Source organism: Caretta caretta, chromosome 1 (genome assembly GCF_965140235.1).
Source record: "Caretta caretta isolate rCarCar2 chromosome 1, rCarCar1.hap1, whole genome shotgun sequence".
Lineage (NCBI taxonomy): Eukaryota > Metazoa > Chordata > Testudines > Cheloniidae > Caretta > Caretta caretta.
In genome coordinates, this window is record NC_134206.1 from 19,739,422 (window position 1) to 19,764,637 (window position 25,216).

The window sequence follows — 25,216 nt, forward strand, 5'->3', positions numbered from 1 at the left end:
TGTGAAATAGCTAATGGCTCCCTTGGCACATGAGTCCATTAACCTATCAATCCACTCAACTGGAATGATGGGGCTGCGTTTCTGTAATCATGCAATTTCATTGGCACATTCCTTAATAACTAGTTATATAGTTAACTAGTTATATAGGACCATAAAAATAAAGTCCAATTAATTTCAATGAGACTTTATAATGGGGCCAATAATTATACAAATGTATGTTCGGTCTTGGTGGTAATTAATGAAGTTTTAAGGGAGGGAGGCCATAGAAAGGTTTAGATGTCAGAATAATGAAGAGCAGATTTGCATGTTTATTTGGGTATGTAATTAATGACCACACAGGGGAAAAAATCTGGTTATGGTGCACAGATGAGTATAACACAGATCACTCTGCCATCAGCCTGTGCATTTTAACTAGTCTTTTCTGGCCGTTTCAACATCATATGGAAAATTCATGTTGTTGTCTGTTGGTTTAAGGGGCCTTAGGCCTTACACCAGGCTTCATGTCTCAGTATCTCTCTTTCTACAACATTCCCCTTTTTGTCTTTTTATGGGGAGGATCACCCAATGTTGCCAGTTCTTCACTGCGTGCATGTTCTCTCTGGATGCTGCACTGCGTCTGGTGGAGATAGCCAGCAGACATCAATCAGACTGCCCAAGAAGACCCAAAACTCGGTTCAGTGGCAAAGGCGCTTGGCCAGGTTTATTGCCGACAAAGCCCGGTAGTAGTGCCCCAGCTTGATGGTTAAGGTACACCAATACATGTATGCCCATGCCAATGGACCAGCTCCGTGAACTTTCTGTTTTCCCCTTGGCCAGACAAAGACACCCCCTCTGTGACCCCTCTTTTATACACTGATATAAACAAGTTACGTATTACCCTTTTTGGCAGAGCTCCGACCTTGTCTCAGTGGGTCCTGCGCTTCCTGGCAGATTACGCTAGCCTCAGAGGCTCACTGTGACCCTCTACATAGTCCTTCTCCCTCTAGACGAGGCTTTCTTCCGGCAACTCACAGAAGTTACTAGATCGCACGCCCTGGTTTTCATGGGAGACTTCAATCACCCTGATATCTGCTGGGAGAGCAATACAGCGGTGCACAGACAATCTAGGAAGTTTTTGGAAAGCGTAGGGGACAATTTCCTTTTGCAAGTGCTGGAGGAACCAACTAGGGGCAGAGCTCTTCTTGACCTGCTGCTCACAAACCGGGAAGAATTAATAGGGGAAGCAAAAGTGGATGGGAACCTGGGAGGCAGTGACCATGAGATGGTCGAGTTCAGGATCCTGATGCAAGGAAGAAAGGAAAGCAGCAGAATATGGACCCTGGACTTCAGAAAAGCAGACTTTGACTCCCTCAGGGAACTGAAAGGCAAGATCCCCTGGGAGAATAACATGAGGGGGAAGGAGTCCAGGAGAGCTGGCTGTATTTTAAAGAATCCTTATTGAGGTTACAGGGACAAACCATCCCGATGTGTAGAAAGAATAGTAAATATGGCAGGCGACCAGCTTGGCTTAACAATGAAATCCTTGCTGATCTTAAATACAAAAAAAGAAGCTTACAAGAAGTGGAAGATTTGACAAATGACCAGGGAGGAGTATAAAAATATTGCTCGGGCATGCAGGAGTGAAATCAGGAAGGCCAAATCACACCTGGGGTTGCAGCTAGCAAGAGATGTTAAGAGTAACAAGAAGGGTTTCTTCAGGTATATTAGCAACAAGAAGAAAGTCAAGGAAAGTGTGGGCCCCTTACTGAATGAGGGAGGCAATCTAGTGACAGAGGATGTGGAAAAAGCTAATGTACTAAGTGCTTTTTTTGCCTCTGTCTTCACAAACAAGGTCAGCTCCCAGACGACTGCACTGGGCAGCACAGCATGGGGAGGAGGTGACCAGCGCTCTGTGGAGAAAGAAGTGGTTCGGGACTATTTAGAAAAGCTGGATGTGCACAAGTCCATGGGGCCGGATGCATTGCATCCGAGAGTGCTAAAGGAGTTGGTGGATCTGATTGCAGAGCCATTGGCCGTTATCTTTGAAAACTCATGGCAATCGGGGGAAGTCCCGGACGACTGGCAAAAAGGCTAATGTAGTGCCCATCTTTAAAAAAGGGAAGAAGGAGGATCCTGGGAACTACAGGCCAGTCAGCCTCACCTCAGTCCCTGGAAAAATCATGGAGCAGGTCCTCAAGGAATCAATTCTGAAGCACTTAGAGGAGAGGAAAGTGATCAGGAACAGTCAGCATGGATTCACCAAGGGCAAGTCATGCCTGACTAATCTCATTGCCTTCTATGACGAGATAACTGGCTGTGTGGATGAGGGGAAAGTGGTGGACGTGTTGTTCCTTGACTTTAGCAAAGCTTTTGACACGGTTTCCCACAGTATTCTTGCCAGCAAGTTAAAGAAGTATGGGCTGGATGAATGGACTACAAGGTGGATAGAAAGCTGGCTAGATTGTTGGGCTCAACGGGTAGTGATCAATGGCTCCATATCTAGTTGGCAGCCGGTATCAAGTGGAGTGCCCCAAGGATGAAGGGAAAGCAGTGGATGTATTTTTGAGTTATGAGGAGAGGCTGAGGGAGCTGGGATTGTTTAGCCTGCAGAAGAGAAGAATGAGGGGGGATTTGATAGCTGCTTTCAACTACCTGAAAGGGGGTTCCAAAGAGGATGGCTCTAGACTGTTCTCAATGGTATCAGATGACAGAACGAGGAGTAATGGTCTCAAGCTGCAGTGGGGGAGGTTTAGATTGGATATTAGGAAAAACTTTTTCACTAAGAGGGTGGTGAAACACTGGAATGCGTTACCTAGGGAGGTGGTAGAATCTCCTTCCTTAGAGGTTTTTAAGGTCAGGCTTGACAAAGCCCTGGCTGGGATGATTTAACTGGGAATTGGTCCTGCTTCGAGCAGGGGGTTGGACTAGATGACCTTCTGGGGTCCCTTCCAACCCTTATATTCTATGATTCTATGATTCTATGAAGGGTCAGTCCTGGGGCTGGTTTTGTTCAATATCTTCATAACTGATCTGGAGGATGGTGTGGATTGCACCCTCAGCAAGTTTGCAGATGACACTAAACTGGGAGGAGAAGTAGATACACTGGTGGGTAGGGATAGGATACAGAGGGACCTAGACAAATTGGAGGATTGGGCCAAAAGAAATCTGATGAGGTTCAACAAGGACAAGTGCAGAGTCCTGCACTTAGGACGGAAGAATCCAATGCACAGCTACAGACTAGGGACCGAATGGCTAGGCAGCAGTTCTGCAGAAAAGGACCTAGGGGTGACAGTGGACGAAAAGCTGGATATGAGTCAACAGTGTGCCCTTGTTACCAAGAAGGCCAATGGCATTTTGGAATGTATAAGTAGGGGCATTGCCAGCAGATCGAGGGACGTGATCGTTCCCCTCTATTCAACACTGGTGAGGCCTCATCTGGAGTACTGTGTCCAGTTTTGGGTCTCACACTACAAGAAGGATGTGGAAAAATTGGAAAGAGTCCAGCGGAGGGCAAGAAAAATGATTAGGGGACTGGAACGCATGAGTTATGAGGAGAGGCTGAGGGAACTGGGATTGTTTAGTCTGCGGAAGAGAAGAATGAGGGGGGATTTGACAGCTGCTTTCAACTACCTGAAAGGGGGTTCCAAAGAGGATGGCTCTAGACTGTTCTCAATGGTAGCAGATGACAGAACACGGAGTAATGGTCTCAAGTTGCAGTGGGGGAGATTTAGGTTGGATATTAGGAAAAACTTTTTCACTAGGAGGGTGGTGAAACACTGGAATATGTAACCTAGGGAGGTGGTGGAATCTCCTTCCTTAGAAGTTTTTATGGTCAGTCTTGACAAAGCTCTGGCTGGAATGATTTAATTGGGGATCGGCCCTGCTTTGAGCAGGAGGTTGGACTAGATGACCTCCTGAGGTCCCTTCCAACCCTGATATTCTATGATTCTATGATTCTAGAGGCAAGAGTCACAGCTACTGAGCCATTTTCATCATAAGCCAGCAAGGAGGTTGGTGAGAGAACTCCCACAGTCTCTGTTGTCCCTATGGGCTTATTCCAGAACAGTTTAGCCTCCTGTCCTGACAGGGGCCTGTCTTCCCCTCCCGGGAGGTGTGTCTATAGTAGCAGGTTGGGGGGAACCCGGGCCCGCCCTGTACTCCAGGTTCCAGCCCAGGGACCCTAATGGCAGCAGCTGTTGGCAACCGACCTTTCACTGCCAGAGTTTCTACATTTCCCTGAGCCACTTCCCCACAGCTCTCCCTCTTCTCTCTCTTACCACCTTCTTCACCCTTACCTTAAGGCTCCCTTTCCAGTGGCTTGAGGGTGTCTTCAGTACCCATCCCTTCAGCCGCACTTTCTCTCCTCTGGCTCCCTGGCTCTCCTCCACCTGACCGGAACAAGCCCTTTTATAGTATCAGAGGGACCTTAATTAGAGTCAGGTGTTCACATTAGCTTAACGGCCTCACCTGACTCTTTGCAGGTTAATTGGAGTCAGGTGTTCTCATTAGCTTAACGGCTTCAACTGACTCTTTGCAGGCTAATTGGAGTCAGGTGTCCATCCTAGCCTGGAGCAGCCCCTGCTCTGGTCAGTCAGGGAACAGAAAACTGCTTATCCAGTGGCCAATATATCTGCCTTTTACTACTCTGTTGTACCCAGCTGGCCTGGGTCTATCACACCTTCTGACGTAGTTAATTACCAACCTTTACCTTGTACCTGTTAGTTCGATCAAAACATCTCTATCCATGATCCTGACCTTATCTTTAGGAGAGGTCAGTGTGTACTTGTATCATCTTCGGGGAGTGCGTTCATACCATAATTTGGTATCTGGCTGTTCTGGCAAGATCCTTCCGGTCTGTGTTTATGCAAGTATCTAGTGCTTAGCACTTCTTAGGACTGTTTCTGGTTTTTGCAAAACCAGCCATGTTCTTCCCAGGTTCATGTATTGGATAGAAAACCTGTAAGCAGGCATATTTTGTAACAGGGTTACTTTTGCTCATAGCCTGATTCTTGCTAATTTTGCTTTACATCAGCAGGGCGTGACTTTTGTGTAGGCTTTACACCAGGCCCCTTATACAAGGCTTCGTGTCTCAGGCTCTCTTTTTTCTAGTACACATGTACATTTTCCATGATGCTTTACACAGCCCAAATAGCTCTTCAGACTAAAGATAATCATTGGAAACAAGCTCTGTTGGAGCTCTCCTATATGTCTCAATCCTTGAAAAAGCTTAAGAGCTGCTCCTGAATACTCTTACTCACGCAAATGTAATGACTGCTACCTATGTCATCACTGGACCTGAAAGCAGAGCTCTGGGGCTGAAAGCATTTGCCTCTCCAGGTTGACAAAAAGGATTAGCCTCCCCTCGGTATGAGAAGAGTCATATCACAAAGAAGGGGATGTTTTCAATGTATGCTTCAGTCACACAAGTTATTGGGCACAGTATGGGAGTAAATGGAAGAAAGTATAGGGTCTGTGAAATACAGGAGACCAGACTAGCTGACCTAATGGACCCTTGTGGCCTTCGGCTCTACGTGACACATACTGAACAGTGGGTTATGCCAGTAGTTCCACTGATTTTTCACACAGCCACTCACACAGGTAAGGACTATTGGCGTGACTTACAGATTTGCAGGGCCAAAATGAAGTCTTTTCCTCCCCTTCACTGAAATCACAGAGGCCAGATCTCTGGCCGCACTATGGGCTTAAACCAAAGCTGCCAAAATCAAAAGTAAATCTCCAGTTGACTTCAGTGGGCTTTGGATCAGGCCCTTTGGCCACTTGGAGCCATTCCGTAGGGAACATATACTCAACAGTAACATAAAGAGAGATGTAATGATGATTCTCGATTCTTGTCTAGGAAAAAGAAGAAAGCATTAGATGAACTACAATTGACACCTTTTGTGGAGCTATGTTCTCTTTTGGATTCCTATCCACGTTTTACATCAGACAGTAAAACACATTTGCATTTCTTTGTTATCCTTGAAATCTTCTATTCACTTGCAGAGGAGAAAGTATTTATGTGGATATATAAGTGCAGTAATTACTGTCCTGGCTTATCACAACTTTGGGCTGAATTTATATAACAGACTCCTTAATAATTTGAATTAAGGGAGGAATAGCAGCAAGTATGCCTTCCAACTCCAGTAACGAATAATAATGTGCTTCATCTAAGCTCAATTCATATGGGTAAGCATTTAAAGGATTAGGAAAGTGTCTTTTTGAAATCATTACTCTGATTAGCATAACATGAATTCACACAGACTTAGGAAAAAATAAAGGAAGTATAAATACTTGGGCATAAAGGAGAGAATCTACATTCTTCCATAATAATATGATGAACACTCAGCTGTATTCAGTTTTATTTGATAACTGCATGGGAGCTAAAACTCACTTAACTAGGGCCCTACCAAATTCATGGTCATGAAAAATGCATCATGGACCATGAAATCAGATCTTCCCCGATGAAATCTAGCTATTGTAGAGGACAGGGAGGGGCAGGGATTGGCACGGTCCAGCTGGGAGCTCCTACTGTGCGTTGGACTCCAGTTGCTAGTCCTGGCAGGGCTGGGGAGGGACAGGACTTCCTCTTCCCCAGCACAGCCGCTCTCGGGGGAAGATCAGACCCGTAGAAGTGCGGGTGGCCTCTGAAGGCAGCAGCCGTGGCAATCCCGCAAGCCCCCCACAGCATCTTGGCGAACCCCCATAACCCATTTTAGGGTCAGGACCCCCACAGTTATAACACCATGAAATTTCAGATGTAAACATCGGAAATCATGAAATTGACTAATTTTAAAATGCTAGAATCATGAAATTGACCAAAATGGAGGGTGCATTAGGTACACCTAACTTTAGCTACTCTTGCTGCCACAATGTATTATTTTAATCACATGGGAATTTTCAGTTACGAACACCAAAGATGCTTCTGTATTTCAGAAGTTGAGTCACTCTGTTATAAATTGTGACGATTATTACAGTGAGAGCTTTTTGGGGCTGAGGCAGTCTTTTTGTTACATGGATATATAGCACCTAACAGAACAGATCCCTGATCCCTGAGAGGGGATTCTAAGTGATGCTATAACACAGATAATAGATCATATGTACAACAGTAGCAGCCAAAAGCCCCAACTGAGAACAGTGCCCTAGTGTGCCAGGTGTGGTACAAAGACAAGGGCGGAAGTTGTAACTCATGAGCAAAGGGCAGGTAGGTACACTGTCCCAAGAACAGACCAGAACATGAACTGTGATTCTTCTCTGGGGGAAGAATGAATCATTTCTCCCCTTTGCATGGAGTGGCTTGCACCCAGCCAGCTACTCTGTCTGGAGCGTATGGAGGCACGGAAGCCAGGGCTCCCCCCACTGGCTCGCAAAAGAGAAAATACTGGATGAGTAGCCCTTTGTCTCCCAGCCTCAGCTGGAGTCACAATTTAAGCAGGGCCACAAGGTTGGCCTGGGTCCCCATTACACTCCTGTGCAGTCGAGTGAGGGTTGTGAACGGCTAGCCCATAGTAAGAGGTATTCCCTTATCCTCGAGGGCTTACAACCTAAAGAGAAGAAAGACAAAAGATGGGGCAAAAAAAGCCTTATTATCCCCAGGTTACTGATGCACAGAGAGGTTGTGTGTCTTGCTCAAGGTCCCACAGGAAGCTTGCAGCTCAGCTGGGAACTGAACCAGCTGTCCCAAATCCTAGTGCAGCACCTAATTTCCTTCCCCAGCAAGCGCTGGGGTGAACTGTGTGATGCAAGAGCGTAATGCAATACATCCTAGAGGACCAATTAACAAACAGGGATTCCGCTCATCTTCACTTGTTTTCTTAGGACCAAATCCTACCTCAGTCCTTGCCAGAGAACACTCAACACCACAATGGAAACACAGGACTCCGCAACCATACTTACTCTCATACTGAGAGGGAAACCTCATTCTGAGATGGCTGTTTAGTACCTACACAGCTCCCCAACACTGACGTGGTTTCACAAACCAGAGCTCATTAAAGTTAATGGGATCAGGCCTTCAATCAGTTATCTTGCTCATTATGTCCTATGTCATGATGTATTCCATCCATATTTTTCAGCAGCTAACTATAGAAGTTTTCATTGATTTTCCTTTTCTGTTTATTGTTACATAGGCAAAACAAGGGTGCTTCCTAATCAGACCTAAGCCACAAAACTGTGTGTTATCCATCAGTGCTGTCCCATTCCCAGAGAACAATTTTTCTGTGATAATAGGGTTTTTTTTTATTTTAATGGAATATATTTCAAAGAATTTCCAACAACCAAAAGCAAAATGTTTGCATGTTGTATCAAAGTTTCAGGAGTCAGATTGTGTGTGTGAGAGACGGAAAGTGAAATGAATGTTTGTAGTTCTTATCTAAAAAAAAAAAAGTAGCTCTGTTGGTTTTTCCTCTTGATAAAATTGAGAATCCCTCTGTGATTTATTTTCGATCTTTTCCCCAACTAAATGCCTGCTTTTCTGTAATGGATGATTTATAGTGCATTTAAACAGACAAATTCTATGAAACACCCAGCGATTAGTTCAGGGTCTGCTGAACAGAAGCACATTTGTTTAACAAAGTTTTGAACTAGGACTTGGCTCCAAGCCTGCTTTATCACTCTGACATACACCTCCTCCCTTCAGTGAAATCCGAAGCCATTTCCCTTTTCCAACCTGCTAATTATCCTTTTCTAATTTTGTCAACAAATCAACTTGATAATTTGCGAAAATACTCACCGCACCAAGGCCTCAATCTAGCAAAACACTTCAGTACGTGAATATTAAGGAGCTGGAAGGATTGTTTGATAAGGAAGTGTACTGGGATGATGAGAGACCTGGAGATCTTAGACACGAACACAGGGTTAAATACCACTCTTCAGGGGAATTACTCTTGATTTGTCCCAGTATCAAAGCAAGGTTTTTCTTCTAGATAAAACTGGGAGCATTGAAATCAATCAAGAAGACTGTTCATACGATTAAAGTTAAGCATATGTTTAAGTGCTTTGCTAAATGTTGGCCATATTGCAAATGAACTATATTATATGCTGTATTTATTGCAGACAATTTTGCTATTCCATTAACCACACTTACTGCTATAAGATGAGCTAACACTTTTAGATATAAAAAAGAGTCATACATTAAACATATTATCATTTAAACTGTGATTTAATGTTCTAGGAGCACAAAAAAAAATTTAAAGAAAGTTCCTTGCTAAAGCTACCATAGATGATGAGACCTGGAGCTATTCTATTTTCACTGTTCAATTTTTGCATTCTATAAAACCTGGCTCATGGAAGCAGAATATCAGGGCCCAGCTGGGTCTTTACAGCACAACCCTGAATTAGGGGAGTGTTGAGGCACCCTGCCTCAGTGTGAGCTCTGGAAGCAATTGTGCCTAAAGCAGGGATAATGCCTTTCAAAGGTCCAGTGAACACAGCCTTAAAAAAACCTCCTTTCCTCACCCCTCTGCTGGTTGATGTATGGGGTCTGGTAATGTGAGAACTCCACCCTTCTCTGCCTGCTTTGAAGAGGTTAGTGTGGGCAATGGAGCTCGTGTTACTTAGTCCTGGTGTTCAGGGTAGCCAAGGAGCACTGTCGGCCCTGCTACTGGTATGGGGAGATGCAATTGGGCATGGACGTCCATATAATCCTCTTGCCAATGCATGTTTACTCCTTACTATACTATACTATACTATACTATACTATACTATACTATACTATACTATACTATGCTTTGTTCAGACAAGTTTTTTCCATGTCTTACCCAATAGGAGAGGGGTCTCAATGTCCCGGCCCGCGGGCCATCTGCCTGGTTGCCTTGTCTATTGCAAGATGTACATATGGAAAATATTTTAAGTCTTACATAACATGTAGACCATTGTGTCCCAAAGCAGTTGGAGGTGAAACTGGTCACCTGGGGAAGGGTGGTTCTCAGAACTATCTCAATCAAGAGCAAGAACAATTGACAGTCAAGTATTTACAGTCTAGATAAAGTGCTGGCTGGGGCCTTTACAAAGCACAAAACAACCCAAGAAAAAGACTTTTATTAGGGGGATCATAAGGCGTTAAGTGAAGTTTATAAAACACCTTGGCCATGAAAAGAGACAAAAGGTGTGGGACTCTATAGAAGGAGAAAGAAGGACACAAGATGGCACTCATTGTGGAGGCAACATTCTGCCAGTGTGAGTGTCTCATGAAAGTTGGATCCCAGCCTTCTCAACTGGACAAGCACCAGAGACTGACCATGGGTTGAGAAATACCTTTATAGACAGGAAAAGAACTTGTTAATCAGTAAAGCCTCTAGATTGCATTTTATGTAGGCCTGTCAAGCAATTAAAAAAATTAATTGTGATTAATCACGTGATTAAAAAAAATTAATCACGATTAACCGCACTGTTAAACAACAATAGAATACCCTTTATTTAAATATTTTTGGATGTTTTCTACATTTTCAAATATATTAAATTAAATTACAACACAGAATACAAAGTGTACAGTGCTCACTTTATATTTATTTTTATTACAAATATTTGCACTATAAAAAACAAAAAAAATATTTTTCAATTCACCTCATACAAGTACTGTAGTGCAATCTCTTTATCATGAAAGTTGAACTTACAAATGTAGAATTATGTACAAAAATAACTGCATTCAAAAATAAAACAATGTAAAACTTTACCGCCTACAAGTCCACTCAGTCCTATTTCTTGGTCAGCCAATCACTCAGAAAAACAAGGTTGGTTATGGTTACAATTTGCAGGAGATAATGCTGCCTGCTTCTTGTTTATAATGTCATCTGAAAGTGAAACAGGCATTCACAAGGCACTATTGTAGCCAATGTTGCAAGATATTTATGTGCCAGATGCGCTAAAGGTTCATATGTCCCTTCATGTTTCAACCACTATTCCAGAGGACATGCTTCCGTGCTGATGTTGGGTTCTGCTTGATAACAATCCAAAGTAGTGCAGACTGATGCTTGTTCATTTTCATCATCTGGGTTAGATGCCACCAGTAGAAAGTTGATTTTCTTTTCTGGTAATGTAGGGTCTGTAGTTTCCACATCAGAGTGTTGCTCTTTTAAAACTTCTGAAAGCATGTTCCACACCTCGTCCCTCTCAGATTTTGGACAGCACTTCAGATTCTTAAAGCTTGGGTTGCTATTGCTGTTGCTGTATTGCTGTTGCTATTTTTAGAAATCTCACATTGGTACCTTCTTTGCATTTTGTCAAATCTGCTGTGAAAGTGTTCTTAAAACGAACATGTGCTGGGTCATCATCCAAGACTGCTATAACATGAAATATATGCAGAATGCTGGTAAAACAGAGCAGAAGACATACAATTCTCTCCCAAGGAGTACAGTCAGAAATTTAATTGACACATTTTTTTTTAAACAAGCATCGTCAGCATGGAATCATGTCCTCTGGAATGGTGGTAGAAGCATGGAAGGGACATACGAATGTTTAGCATATCTGGCATGTAAATACCTTGCAACGCCAGCTACAAAAGTGTCATGTGAATGCCTGTTCTCACTTTCAGGTGACACTGTAAATAAGAAGCAGGCAGCAGTATCTCCTATCAATGTAAACAAACTTGTTTGTCTTAGCGATCAGCAGAATAAGATGTAGGACTGAGTGGACTTGTAGGCTCTAAAGTTTTGCATTGTTTTGTTTTTGAGTGCAGTTATGTAACAAAAAAAATCTGCATTTGTAAGTTACACTTTCACGATAAAGAGATTGCACTACAGTACTTGTATGAGATGAACTGAAAAATACTATTTCTTTTGTTTATAATTTTTAGAATGCAAATATTTGTAATAAAATATAATAATATAAAGTGAGCACTGTGCACTTTGTATTCTGTGTTGTAATTGAAATCAATATTGAAAATGTAGAAAAACATCCAAAATATTTAATAAATTTCAATTGGTATTCTATTGTTATAAGTGTGATTAATCGCTATTAATTTTTTTTTGAGTCAATCGCATGAGTTAACTGCAATTAATTGACAGCCCTAATTTTTTGATTTCCTTTTACCTGTAACCATATATTTCCAATCCTTATACTTGCTTCTAATTGAAGCTTTATTTTAAGTTTTGTTAAATAAACTTCTATTTGGCTTTATTGTAGACATAGAATCATAGAATATAGGGTTGGAAGGGACCTCAGGAGGTCATCTAGTCCAACCCCCTGCTCAAAGCAGGACCAATCCCCAACTAAATCATCCCAGCCAGAGCTTTGTCAAGCCTGACCTAAAAAACTTCAAAGAAAGGAGATTCCACAACCTCTCTAGGTAATGCATTCCAGTGCTTCACCACCCTCCTAGTGAAAAAGTTTTTCCTAATATCCAACCTAAACCTCCCCCACTGCAACATGAGACCATTATTCCTTGTTCTGTCATCTGCTACCACTGAGAACAGTCTAGAGCCATCCTCTTTGGAACCCCCTTTCAAGTAGCTGAAAGCAGCTATCAAATCCCCCCTCATTCTTCTCCTACGCAGACTAAACAATCCCAGTTCCCTCAGCCTCTCCTCATAAGTCATGTGTTCCAGTCCCCTAATCATTTTTGTTGCCCTCCGCTGGACACTTTCCAATTTTTCCACATCCTTCTTATAGTGTGGGGCCCAAAACTGGACATAGTACTCCAGATGAGGCCTCACTAACGTCGAATAGAGGGGAACGATCACGTCCCTCGGTCTGCTGGCAATGCCCCTACTTATATAGCCCAAAATGCCATTAGCTTTCTTGGCAACAAGGGCACATGACTAAGTGCTGTGTGCTAAGGAGAGTATTGAACTGAGGTGAAACAAGCGAATGGGGGACGCTGTGGGGTTCCCCAATGAGGAACTGGGCGCTCGACTGTAATGAAATGGGATGAATAGACGGGTTGGAGGGTCCTGTGCCCCAGAGGCAGAGCAGAACTCTGGGGGTTAACTGTGTCCATGGATTTAGCCATAGGTTTAATCACCTGAACAAATGCTGGAGGATTCTATTAATTGTGTTAATTGGTGAGCAGAGTTCAGGTTTATCTGACAATGTGCGAAATATATTGGCTAACTCTGGGCCCGATGTTGGGTGATGAGACTGCTCAATATTGCACAGGACTGGGTCCTTATTGTGGAGGAAGGGTGATGATTTCTCCTATGACATTAGGACAACATTTTACTTTTGCTGTAGAATTCCCATTTCTCCCCACCCCTCCCCTCCCAACAACAGAAGAGCTGTAGTTTGAGTTCTTTTTAAAAACTACCTGATGCTCTTCAGACACTGACTTACCTCTGCCCAGCCAACCTGAGAACACTTGTGAGGAGTTGAGGCTCCTGTGGAAATGGGGCTCAGCAGGGAAGGCTCACTGCCACCTCTTCCAACCCCTCTTTGTGCACCCACACAGGGCCTGTCACAATCAAGCCTTTCCCATTTCTTAGTTGCCTAACTTGTTTAAAGGAAATCTCTTTTTTGCTTCCAGCATTTGCTCCAATCCTTTTGAGATAATAGTGGAGTCCTGGATGATTTTATTAAATTCCCATGTTGCATTTGTCTCTTGGTACATGAAAAAACTGGCTAAATTCTTTGCTATTTCAGATTATATGTTCTGTACTTTGTCATCAGAGCTATCTACACATCAAAGGTTCCTTTATAACCCCAATGGCTGTAGTACTTGAGCGTCTCACAATTTTTAATGCATTTATCCTCACAACCCCCTTGATGCAAGGCAGTGCTATTATTCCCATTTTACAGATGGGGAACTGAGGCACAGAGCTACTAAGTGATTTTCCCAAGGACATAAAGGAACTGGAACCTGGGTCTGAAGTGCAGGGTCCTGCACTTAGGACGGAAGAACCCAATGCACAGCTACAGACTAGGGACCGAATGGCTAGGCAGCAGTTCTGTGGAAAAGGACCTAGGGGTGACAGTGGACGAGAAGCTGGATATGAGTAAACAGTGTGCCCTTGTTGCCAAGAAGGCCAATGGCATTTTGGGATGTATAAGTAGGGGCATAGCGAGCAGATCGAGGGACGTGATCGTCCCCCTCTATTTGACACTGGTGAGGCCTCATCTGGAGTACTGTGTCCAGTTTTGGGCCCCACACTACAAGAAGGATGTGGATAAATTGGAAAGAGTCCAGCGAAGGGCAACAAAAATGATTAGGGGTTTGGAACACATAACTTATGAGGAGAGGCTGAGGGAACTGGGATTGTTTAGTCTGCAGAAGAGAAGAATGAGGGGGGATTTGATAGCTACTTTCAACTACCTGAGAGGTGGTTCCAGAGAGGATGGTTCTAGACTATTCTCAGTGGTAGAAGAGGACAGGACAAGGAGTAATGGTCTCAAGTTGCAGTGGGGGAGGTTTAGGTTGGATATTAGGAAAAACTTTTTCACTAGGAGGGTGGTGAAACACTGGAATGCGTTACCTAGGGAGGTGGTAGAATCTCCTTCCTTAGAAGTTTTTAAGGTCAGGCTTGACAAAGGCCTGGCTGGGATGATTTAATTGGGGATTGGTCCTGCTTTGAGCAGGGGGTTGGACTAGATGACCTCCTGAGGTCCCTTCCAACCCTGATATTCTAAGATTCTATGATTCTATGATTCTAAGAATCCCATGCTAATGCCCTAAATATTGGACCATCCTTCCTCTCCCAGGAAGCCCTGGCTTTATCCCTGAAACCTGGTCTGGTTTTCCTAACTAATGCTGAACTCAAGGAACTCTCTCTATTTAGCAAAGAGAAGGTTATGGGGTAACTTGATCATAGTCCACAAGTACCTATAAGAGGAACAAAAATGTGATAATGGGCTCTTCAGTCTAGCAAACAAAGGTATAACAAGATCCAATGGTTGGAAGATGAAGCTAAACAAATTCAAACTGGAAATAAGGTATATATTTTGAAGAGTGAAGGTAATTTACCATTGGAACAATTTACCTAGGCTTGTGGTGGATTCTCCTTCACTGGAAATTTTAAAATCAAGATTGGATGTTTTTTAAGGATATGCTCTAGTTCAAAGAGGAATTTATTCAAGGAAGTTCTATGGTCTGACTAGGTCAGACTAGATGATCATGTGATCCCTCTGATTTTATAATATTTGAATCTATGAAAAACTGGCTGTTATATGCCTTAGGCAGGAAATACCTTTATCAAAGGCTTGGCAGCTCTTTGGATTTCCAGTACCAGCAATAGTTCAGTGAAAGTGTTAACCTTGGGAAGCCTAAAATTTACCAGGACCTCAGGATTGAAGAGAGCAGAAATGGAGACCACCAACTAGGTCATTCCCCATACTATACAGGATGGTTACGTATAGCATATTATTTAGCAGTTTGTCTATTCTAGTCGTTAATATTTTAATCACAGGTGTGTTCACCATTCCCTTACCTCTCATTAATGAAAAATTTCCTTCTAAGGTTTTCTCTTTCCTGCCTGTTAAGCCCCTTCTGGCACCTAATATTTTTCTTTCACTGTTTGCTATTTAAACTTCTCACAAACTTCTAGATCTTTCTGTCCTCTCTCCACTTGTTTTTAATGTGATGTCACTGTCTAGTGCAGGGGTGGCCAACCTGAGCCTGAGAAGGAGCCAGAATTTACCAATGTACATTGCCAACGAGCCACAGTAACACATCAGCAGCCCCCCCATCAGCTCCCACCCCGCTCCCAGCACTTCCCGCTCCCTCCCTAACCAGATCCCGATCAGCTGTTTTGTGGTATGCAGGAGACTGGGGGGGGGGGTGAGGGGGTGGGAGGCGAGCGAGGGCATGGCAGGATCACAGGAGTGGGTGGGAAGGGGTGGAGTGGGGGCAGGGTCTGTGGCAGAGCCAGGGGTTGAACAGACCCCGGCACGTTGGAAAGTTGGCACCTGTAGCTCCAGCCCTAGAGTCGGTACCCATAGAAGAAGCCCATATTAACTTCTGAAGAGCCACAGGTTGGCCATTCCTGGTCTAGTGGCTTGACAACATCAAGAAGCAGCTGCTACCTTGTCCAAGCTAATGGAGCTGGTCCCTTAGCTTATGCTTATCGAGCTGCATATTGTAGGTTCAAGTCCCACGAGAGCTCGTCAAAAACTTCTTACAGGAAATGTTTGTTTTCAGTTACATTTCTAGGGTTTTCACTAAAAAAAATAAAAAGCTCAAAAATGAAAAAAGAAAAGGCTTATTGGACAAACATTTGGTTTTATTCAAAATTTTCACTTGACTAGCCAAAATAATTTAGTGTTGTATTGCTGAAAATCCTCAACAAATTTGAAAGTCTTATCTGTTTATCAACAAAACCCTACACATTTTGTAGAAAATTTGACAGAACGATTTTTGGTTTTGTCACAATTTTTCACAGGAAAAAAAATCTCTCTCCAGCTCTGATCCCCAACTAGGAGCATGATTAAAAGTGCTAGACCCCTATGTGGTTTTGGTCTTTTGTGGACTTTGACGCTCATTATGAGCTTTCCTAGCCAGAAGAGCGTGTCATCTACTGGCTAAGTGTGTCCTTAATCACCATTAGTGGTTGCACCACATAATGCAAATGTTTCCAACCAACCCACATAGTTACCAGTTACATCACTGGACAAACTCCATCTCTTAATCATTTGTGTGACTCTTACCTGAATTGTTCTGTTTTGATTAAAGTTGGTGGCGTTCTATTTGTTGACCCTCACAAATCATCTCAAGGCAGGTACAAATTTTATCTTCTGCTAGTAAAGGGCTCTTCACAGAGTTTTCCCCCTATCCCTATCCTCCGCGTCTCCCCCCCTCCCACCCGCATTCTTGCCCATGTCTCCAGCAAACTCTTTAAAATCAGTGCATGTATGCACACTGTACTTGTGAGACGTTACATGGGGGCGCCTTTTCTATTTAAAAATTGTTGAAGGGAAAAGTGTTGGATACACCATATGGGATTTAGTAGCCTCTGGAGAACCCTAATGACATTTTAATTTTTGTTCAAACTAGAGTCCAATAAAATTGTTAGAGTTAGGTATTTGGACAAGCCTCACAAATTTCTAATTCTCCTTTCCTCTGCTTATTTAATGGGGACAGCTTTTGGATTAGTTTAACTATAGGACACAAATTTTAGCTGCCTTAGAAACTGAAGTCTCTTTCTTCATAGAGAGTTACTGGTCATCTCACCCCGTGCAGGAGAGCAGGACAGGACACGGAACCCTTTGCCTCCAAAACAATGACATACCTCCTTATGAGGGGGTTTGCTATCGGCCAATCCTGTCACCTGCAAGAGACACTGGGATTGGCCTATGGGTGGCAGGGTGCTACCTGTAAAAGTCACCACAGGGGAGAAGTGGGCCTATTCTTACTCCACTCTCACTTGCATTGGCATGTTGAGTGCTTAGCAGCTCATGAAATTTCTCACCTTCCCACTGCACATGTGGCATCACTCCTCTCTCCTGCAGCAGTTCCTTGCTTCCCTTCATCTTCCTTTCCCCATGCTACTACAGCTGCACTCTAGCTGGGTGACCAGACCATGACTACCACGCCACCATGGTGCACACAGGGCTTGGATTCCTTCACCCACCTCCCAATGCCTGCTGATGAGTGGTCACGTGGACCTCTCTCCCTTCCTTCTCCTACCACTGGGCCACAGTACACTCTGTCATAAAAAGCAAGACTGTAACGTGCCCTTTCTCATTTACTCCCACCATTTTTGTGCCATCCACACATTTTAAAGTCTTTTGCCACCAGCTTTTCAGCTTTATTTGTTCTTTTTACCTCACATAGACATTACTCTGAACCCCACATGTTTGCAAAACACCTGCGATTTCTGCAGATTGTTATGACAGAAAAAGATGATAATTAATTTCACATTTTCTGCTGTTTTAACATCCTCTCATCTTCTCATGCTAGCCCCTCCACAGATTCAAAGAGAAATGGAGGAAGGTTTGAAAGCAAAATATCTCTCACATGGCTGGGCTGGATGACAGTTGACCTAATAGACTGTAGCGGCTCCCATGGAGCTCTTATGCTTTGTCATGCAAATCTACAGGAACATGGATTGTTGGCCAAATAGACTCTGGCAAATCTTAGGAAGCTGCTAAGATCTGTCATGTCAATGAGTACTTAGGAACCCTTCACCAGACCACATGATTGACTAAATAGACAGCAAGGGCTTCAGTGAAACCATTACTGTCTGTAGTGTTAAGCTCTCTGCCGCACATACATGCACCCACATGCACACATCTGTGTACTGTTATTTCCTAGGAAATTGTTGGTTAAAAAAATATTGTTATGCACATCCAGCCACTGCTTTTCAATAACTTAATTTCTTCTGTGCACACTATAGAGGAATGGCCTGAAACAATCCAGTTCAAGCAAAAAAACCCACCACCACCAACAAAACCCTCAAAGAAATACTCAGAGATCACTTCTTGATTACCACAACTGAAGTCAGAGTTCAAAGTATTCATTCCAATAATCTGTAGGTACCCACTTCATCGATCAGCTACCAAACTAACATGTTCACATTCCTATGCTCAAAGTCAGAAGTGGCCAATAATATTAATAAATAATAATTAATCATATATCCAGCTCTTGTATAGTGCTTTTCATATATAGATCTCAAAACACTTTGTAATAGAAGTGTCATCTTCTTACTCCATGCACTTGCTTCCCAAAGGCCTTTCAAACACATCCACTTACTTTTCTGAATGCAAGTATTTACAGCATTGTTGAGCCAGAACAGCAAGAAACAATCCAGATTATGTTCTACCCTATGTAGGCCTAATCCTGCAAATGGCTCCTGCAGGTGAACCCTGCACAGAGGCCAGTGCCTTCAGTGCATTAGCTTTAATTTGCATTTGGCTTTCAGATCCCTTAGGGAGCTTTGAAAATGTCAGCTCTGTCATGTATGGATTTTAGCTTTGAGGCCTCTTGGCTTGGAGGCAGAACCAGGAACTTTCAAAGATAAAGGCATGAGTCTCTACCCTTTGAGTTAAAGAGCCAGGTTCTCTCACGCAGAGTCACAGCAGACTCTGATCCTCTGTTGTATGGACATGGCCAGTGGGTTGCATTTGGTTTAGAAGGACATGGGCCTGGTTAGATTTTTAACTTGGGAAACACAAAGTACTTTATCTGAACTGCAAGAAAGCAACCAACACTCGATGTATAATCAGAGGGTAGGGCGAGAGGCAGAGAATTAATCAATTCTGATGCTGTCTCTTAGGCTATGTCTGCAATACAGACCTTACAGCGGCACAACTGTACTGCTGCAGCTGCACTGCTGTAAGGTCTCCTGTGTAGCCGCTCTACGCTGATGGGACAGACGGGACCTCTCCTGCTGGCACAATTAAACCACCCCGACAATCAGCAGTAGCTATGTTGGCGGGAGACGCTCTGTCACCGACATAGCACTGTCCACACCGGTACTTTTGTTTATGTTGGTCAGGGGGGTGTTTTCACAAAGGTGCTAGTGTAGACATAGCCGTAAACTGTCTGAATCATCCAAAATTTGCACCCACAAGTCCCTTAAATAGAGGCTTATTTCGGGGGGTAAGAAATTTATGCGCAAGTGAGTTTCTAGGATCAAGCAGCAATGCTAAGCCTGCAGCAGCAAGCCATGCAGGCGTTCTGTGCTGTGCCACAGTGCTCATCTCTTCCAGGCCTGCTGGACAAGACTCACATTCTCATGAGGGGCACCCAGGCTGCAGAATGTGGTCTTCAAACCATAGGGAAACAACTTACTTTACCCCAGGAACATACTGGATGTCCAAATGCCAAAACGGCCTTCACTGCCATGGCTGTCCAGAACCTGGGATCCTATCTCATGCCTTCAGTCTACAACAGCTGCACATCACTGAAGCACTCGGGATAACCGAGACTCCGAGGATGATGTGGATTGCAGGCTGGCAGCTAGGTGAGTGTATGCAAGGCATCAAAATATTCAGACTGGAATGTCTAAAGGCAAGAATCTAATAGAATTCCAGCATTAGGCACCTAAATAAGTTAATATGACTAATTATTTGCATTATGCTAGCTCCTAGATGCCCTGACCATAACTGTGGCCAGATTGTGCTAGGCACTGTACACATGCATAGTGAGAAACAGCCCTTGCCCTTACAATCGAAATAGACAAGACAGATAAAGGGTGTGAGGAGAAGAAAAGAGGCAGTGACTTGCCCCATGTCACACAGTAGGTCCAAGCAAAAAAAAACAGTCACCTGAATCCCAACTCAATACAATACCCACTGAATGAGAGGGCTGACTGTCAGTTGCTGAACACCAATGTTTCAGCAGGGTTACTCACATGAGTCAGGGTGTTCTTACCTAACATATTTGAGCTCTTTGCTGTTGAGTGCGTACATATGATGTTTGTTAGAAGTGCTAATATTTTACTAACCTCTTAACTGGAAATCAGACAAACATCACCTCCAAAGGAGCAGGGAAGTGGTATTACCTCTGCATACAGCATCAGTGAGACCATTACTGGAATACCACATCCAGCTCTAGTGTCTTCTCTACTAAGAGAACGTTGAGAACTTGGAAAGCATTCAGAAAAGAGCTACAAGGATGATGCGAGGTCAGGAAAACCTGCCCTTACAGCACTTGGCTAAAGAAGCTCAATCTATTTAGTTTATCCAAGAGGCCACTTACTCATGAGCTACAAACACCTACCTGGGGAAGAGATTTCTGATAGTAGGTGGCTCTTTAATTAACCTAGCAGAAAAAGGCATGAGATCCTATGGTTGGAAGGTAAAGCTAGATAAATTCAGACTAGAAATAAAATGCATTTTTTAACATTAAGGGTAATTAACCCCTGGAACTATTTACCTAGGAACTCTGTGGAATCTCTATCACTTGAAGTCTTTAAGTCAAGACTGGATGGTTTCCTAGTGCAAACAGAAACTGTTGGCTTGATGCAGAAATTCTTGGGTGGGGTTCTAAGGCCTGTGTTATACAGGTCAGATGTAATGATCATAATGGTCAGTTCTGGGGTAAAAATCTAAGAGCTGTTTGTGTGCCTGTATTGTTTAATACTTTGTCATTAAAGTTTGCAGTCTGGAAAATGCACATCTGGTCTCCACTGAGACCAAAGTGATTTTTTTTTAAATATAGAAGAGCTATAAACTCCTGGAAATATGGGGTTGTCATGGAAAACACTGACAGACTTGTAAATGCAGCAGCATTGTCTGGCGCTTATAATTAGTTTCCACAGGGAGCTAGCAGCTCTATCATTATTCCAATGAATGATGTTCCCTAACCTCAGCCACTGAGTGTCCATTCACTGCTACCAATACCACTGATCTGCTACTTCCACAACAGTGTACTTACAATATCTACTGTAATAAGTTTCTGCCCTGAAGTTTGTTGTGATTATTGACTTGTATTATAGTGCCCACTTGATTACTAAGCTACTAAATGGAACATACTACCGTATACTCACAGATCTAACTTGCCTTCTTTAGATAATTAAGCAATATTAACCTGACCCAAATGCATAAGACATACAACAGGGAGAAAAGGAGTCATAGAATCATAGAATCATAGAATATCAGGGTTGGAAGGGACCCCAGAAGGTCATCTAGTCCAACCCCCTGCTCGAAGCAGGACCAATTCCCAGTTAAATCATCCCAGCCAGGGCTTTGTCAAGCCTGACCTTAAAAACCTCTAAGGAAGGAGATTCTACCACCTCCCTAGGTAACGCATTCCAGTGTTTCACCACCCTCTTAGTGAAAAAGTTTTTCCTAATATCCAATCTAAACCTCCCCCACTGCAACTTGAGACCATTACTCCTCGTTCTGTCATCTGCTACCATCCTCTTTGGAACCCCCTTTCAGGTAGTTGAAAGCAGCTATCAAATCCCCCCTCATTCTTCTCTTCTGCAGGCTAAACAATCCCAGCTCCCTCAGCCTCTCCTCATAACTCATGTGTTCCAGTCCTCTAATCATTTTTGTTGCCCTGAAACAAGAAACAACAAGTCAAGAAACAACAAGATGGCGTTTCCAGTCCTTGCCAGCATTTGCCAGATTGATGTTCTAGACCATCAACACTAGACCTGGAGGTGATGAGAATTTTTTCAAACTCAATAAATACCAGCAACTGAGAACTCTCACTTTATATGAGTCAACAGGACATGTGGGTTTTTTCCCCCCAGTTTAATTGCAGATGTTTCAACTGACAGATGAAACCATAACTACCTGACATGTATTTAAAGACTCAAACTTCTTGTAAAAATGAAGATATAACAATTGGGTGTTGATTTTTGATGATATTATCCTCAGCATGATAATAGAAATAGAGAAAGCAATAGAGCTATTCAGAGAAACTTCAATGGAATTGTATTTCATCGATTAACCCTAAACTAGTTTTTTCTTAACTTTCCTTTATGGAGAATTTCAGATTTCTCAGTTTTCTTTCCAATTCGGAATAAAGCCAAATTAAGAAATCTCAAAAAACCTTCACAAAATGGAATTTCTGTTCTCTGCAAGCTCTAATAAGAAACATGAAAACAAACAAATACATTGCTGATAATGATGGATATACGTGAAATGGTTTGGAGTTTGGCTAAGGTTTGTATAAGCATCCGAAAGAAAGGAAAAAGCTTAGCTAGATATCACATTTGCCAACCAGCACTGGGCCTATCTGTGATATATAAAGTACTTCTGTGGCAGTCAATACTTAGTATCTCACAGGTAGGATGGAAATCTTAACCAGTACGACTTCAGTCATCACTGATATATTACTGATACACTTCGCTTCTGAAATTGCACTATACCAGACATGGACACATGCAAATTTATTATTTTTATCATTCAAAAATTGTTCTAGGAGCTTGATACAAGACAGAGGGAGCTGACAATTTAAATATTATATGCAACATGGTGAGTGACGATAGGAGCCAGTATGGATGGATGGGATGACTCCTAAATGGAAGTGCTAGAATTGTGGATACGGGCATACCTAAGCGATATGTGCTCTTCAGCTAGAAAAACGTAATTCAGGGCAGCATCCAAAACACTTCAAAGTCAAGCAAAAGTCTCATTTATTACATTGGGCATAATTAATTCTGTCTCGTGAAAACTGGTGAAGCTTGAAGAGTCAAGATGGGTAATGGTCCACCGTCACTCCCTATTTTGCTTGCCCAAGATCACACAGTGAATTAGTAGCAGAGTCAGGAATAGAACCCAGAAGAGTCCTGGCACTCAGTCGTGGGTTCCAAACACGACACTACACTTCTTCCATTCATTCATTCTGATGAGTGAAGTATTCCGTTGCCTTTACAATCAAAATAAAATAAAATATTGCCTCAACAAGAATCTTTTTTTCAATTTTTTTCCTTATTTTCCCATTCAGTAGATTTCCGTACTTGGGACCTGATCCAAGTTCCACTGAAGTAAGTGGAAAGACTCCTACTGAGTTCACTGAGCTTTGGATCAGGCCTTTATTACATCTGATAGTATTTTCTCCTTGATTGTGTTCTAACACGGCTTCTGGTTTTCATATTGTATCTTTCTCTCTCTCCAGCAATAGAGTAGCAATAGCGATTTCTCTAGTTTGCTATTGTCTGTCTAAACATTGTCTGTTATTGTCTAATCATGGTCTAATATTTCTAATGAATGTGAAAGTCTGGGCATGCTTTCAGTAATTCTTTGGAAAGTTGCACTTTTTCTTGTGTGGACAACTGCAGTGTAAACATGCAGAGACTGCATCTTCTTTCCTTCTTATAATAATGCTTTTTTCAAAGAATAGAGACTAGGCCATTCTTACCGTATACAGTAAATTCAGCAGAGTTTTCTTTGGAACAAGCAAAAGCCATGGTACTTACTAGTCACTGTTCAGCGCCATTTTAGGTCATGTGAGAGGGACTTTAAGTTCTGCAATTTACACCCTCACACAGCGCCATCTGATGTTAGGAATGCAGTACTGTAAAGAAAGGTAGTGCTGTAGCTTCCAGACTTAAGAGCTGGGTGCCTACTATGGCTTCTCTGTTTTCATGTTTTCTTTGTTATGTGGTTTTGTTGGTGGTGGCCCATGCTTCCTCCTGGCCAGAGGTAGGATTTTTTTGATGGAGAGAATAGTACACACAGACACAGAGGCACAAAAGGGAAAAAATTAACTGGGTTGGGTGGAGGGATGATTGGCAAAAACAGTAAGGGATAGAGTAAAGGGATTATAAATTTGGTTATTGAGTCTTGGACCCTAGTCCAGGTCAGGATTTACAGTTGATGAAGATGTAGCTCAAAGGTTTTAGCTAGGTGCCTTCTTACTCTTAAGAGTAGGCCATGGGAAGAGGAGTTCTTCTTGTTGTTGGCACTTTAAAGGACACATTGTGGCTTGTTGTTAGCTCGTAACTTAAAATTAAAGTTAAAGTCCCTTTCATAGGTACAGCAGATTCCTGGCTTTGTTTTGGCCTTCTTCTCTTCACAGTTTCCATGACTCTACAAACCATATCTCCCACACTACAACTACAGTGCAACATTTGTTTTTTGGTTGCTACCCCCAACTAGACTCCTTGTATCATCATTGGACTTTGCATTGTGCTGTGCCACTGTTTGGGAATGGCAGCTTGCTATCATTTTTACTAGCTGACAGCATTCCTGAGGCCCCTGCCTACTTTGGGGGATGCCCGGTGGCAATGGTCACCCTCTTGGAGAGCAGGTACCATCAAAAACCCATCGTAGCCTTCTGGGTCTAGCTCCACAAGAGGGACTTAGGCATTGTGATGACAAGTGTACAGAAAAGCACCGGAACAACACCACAATCCACAAAGCCGGAGTTAGGCGCCTACGCTCCCGATACAATGGGGAGAGAGAGGTACCTTAGAACGTGATCCATAGATCCAGCGCTCTAGCTGGGGAGCTGCCCAAACTAGCCAGTGGGTGATGTCAGTGAGAGGGGTGCATGCTAAACCCTGTCCCTCTCTAGACACTCAGTGCCTAAGTCCAGGCCGCAGGGAGATGCCTATCTCTGTTTGTGATCCACGAACTCTCCTCTGCCTAAATCGTGTACAAGGTCTGATCCAGTAGGCATGTTCAGAGGCTGCCTAACTCCCCATGAAACAGCCGGGGAAGGGCAGGGATGTAAGGCAGCCCTCATTTATCCCAGTGGTTAGAGTACTCATCCAGGATGTGGGACACCCCTGCTTCAATTCCTCCTTCTTCCTGATGAGACAAAGGGATTTAAAGAGGGACCTCTTCAGATGAGTTCCCTAACAGCCAGGCTATAGAGCCAGTCTAACTTTTTCTCTGGCCTCATAAATATTTAATTAAAGTGGAACAACTTCCATAGGGGAGATTGGAGGAGCCTCACACCAAAAGCTCCTGTAGGCCAGTG

At 43.1% G+C, this 25,216-nt stretch overlaps 1 protein-coding gene across 11 annotated transcripts in view; it reads right to left on the reverse strand.

The window, feature by feature from the left end:
- TENM4 (teneurin transmembrane protein 4) overlaps positions 1-25,216 on the reverse strand; it is a 2,292,082-nt gene that overhangs the window by 2,183,864 nt on the left and 83,002 nt on the right. The window lies entirely within an intron of this gene.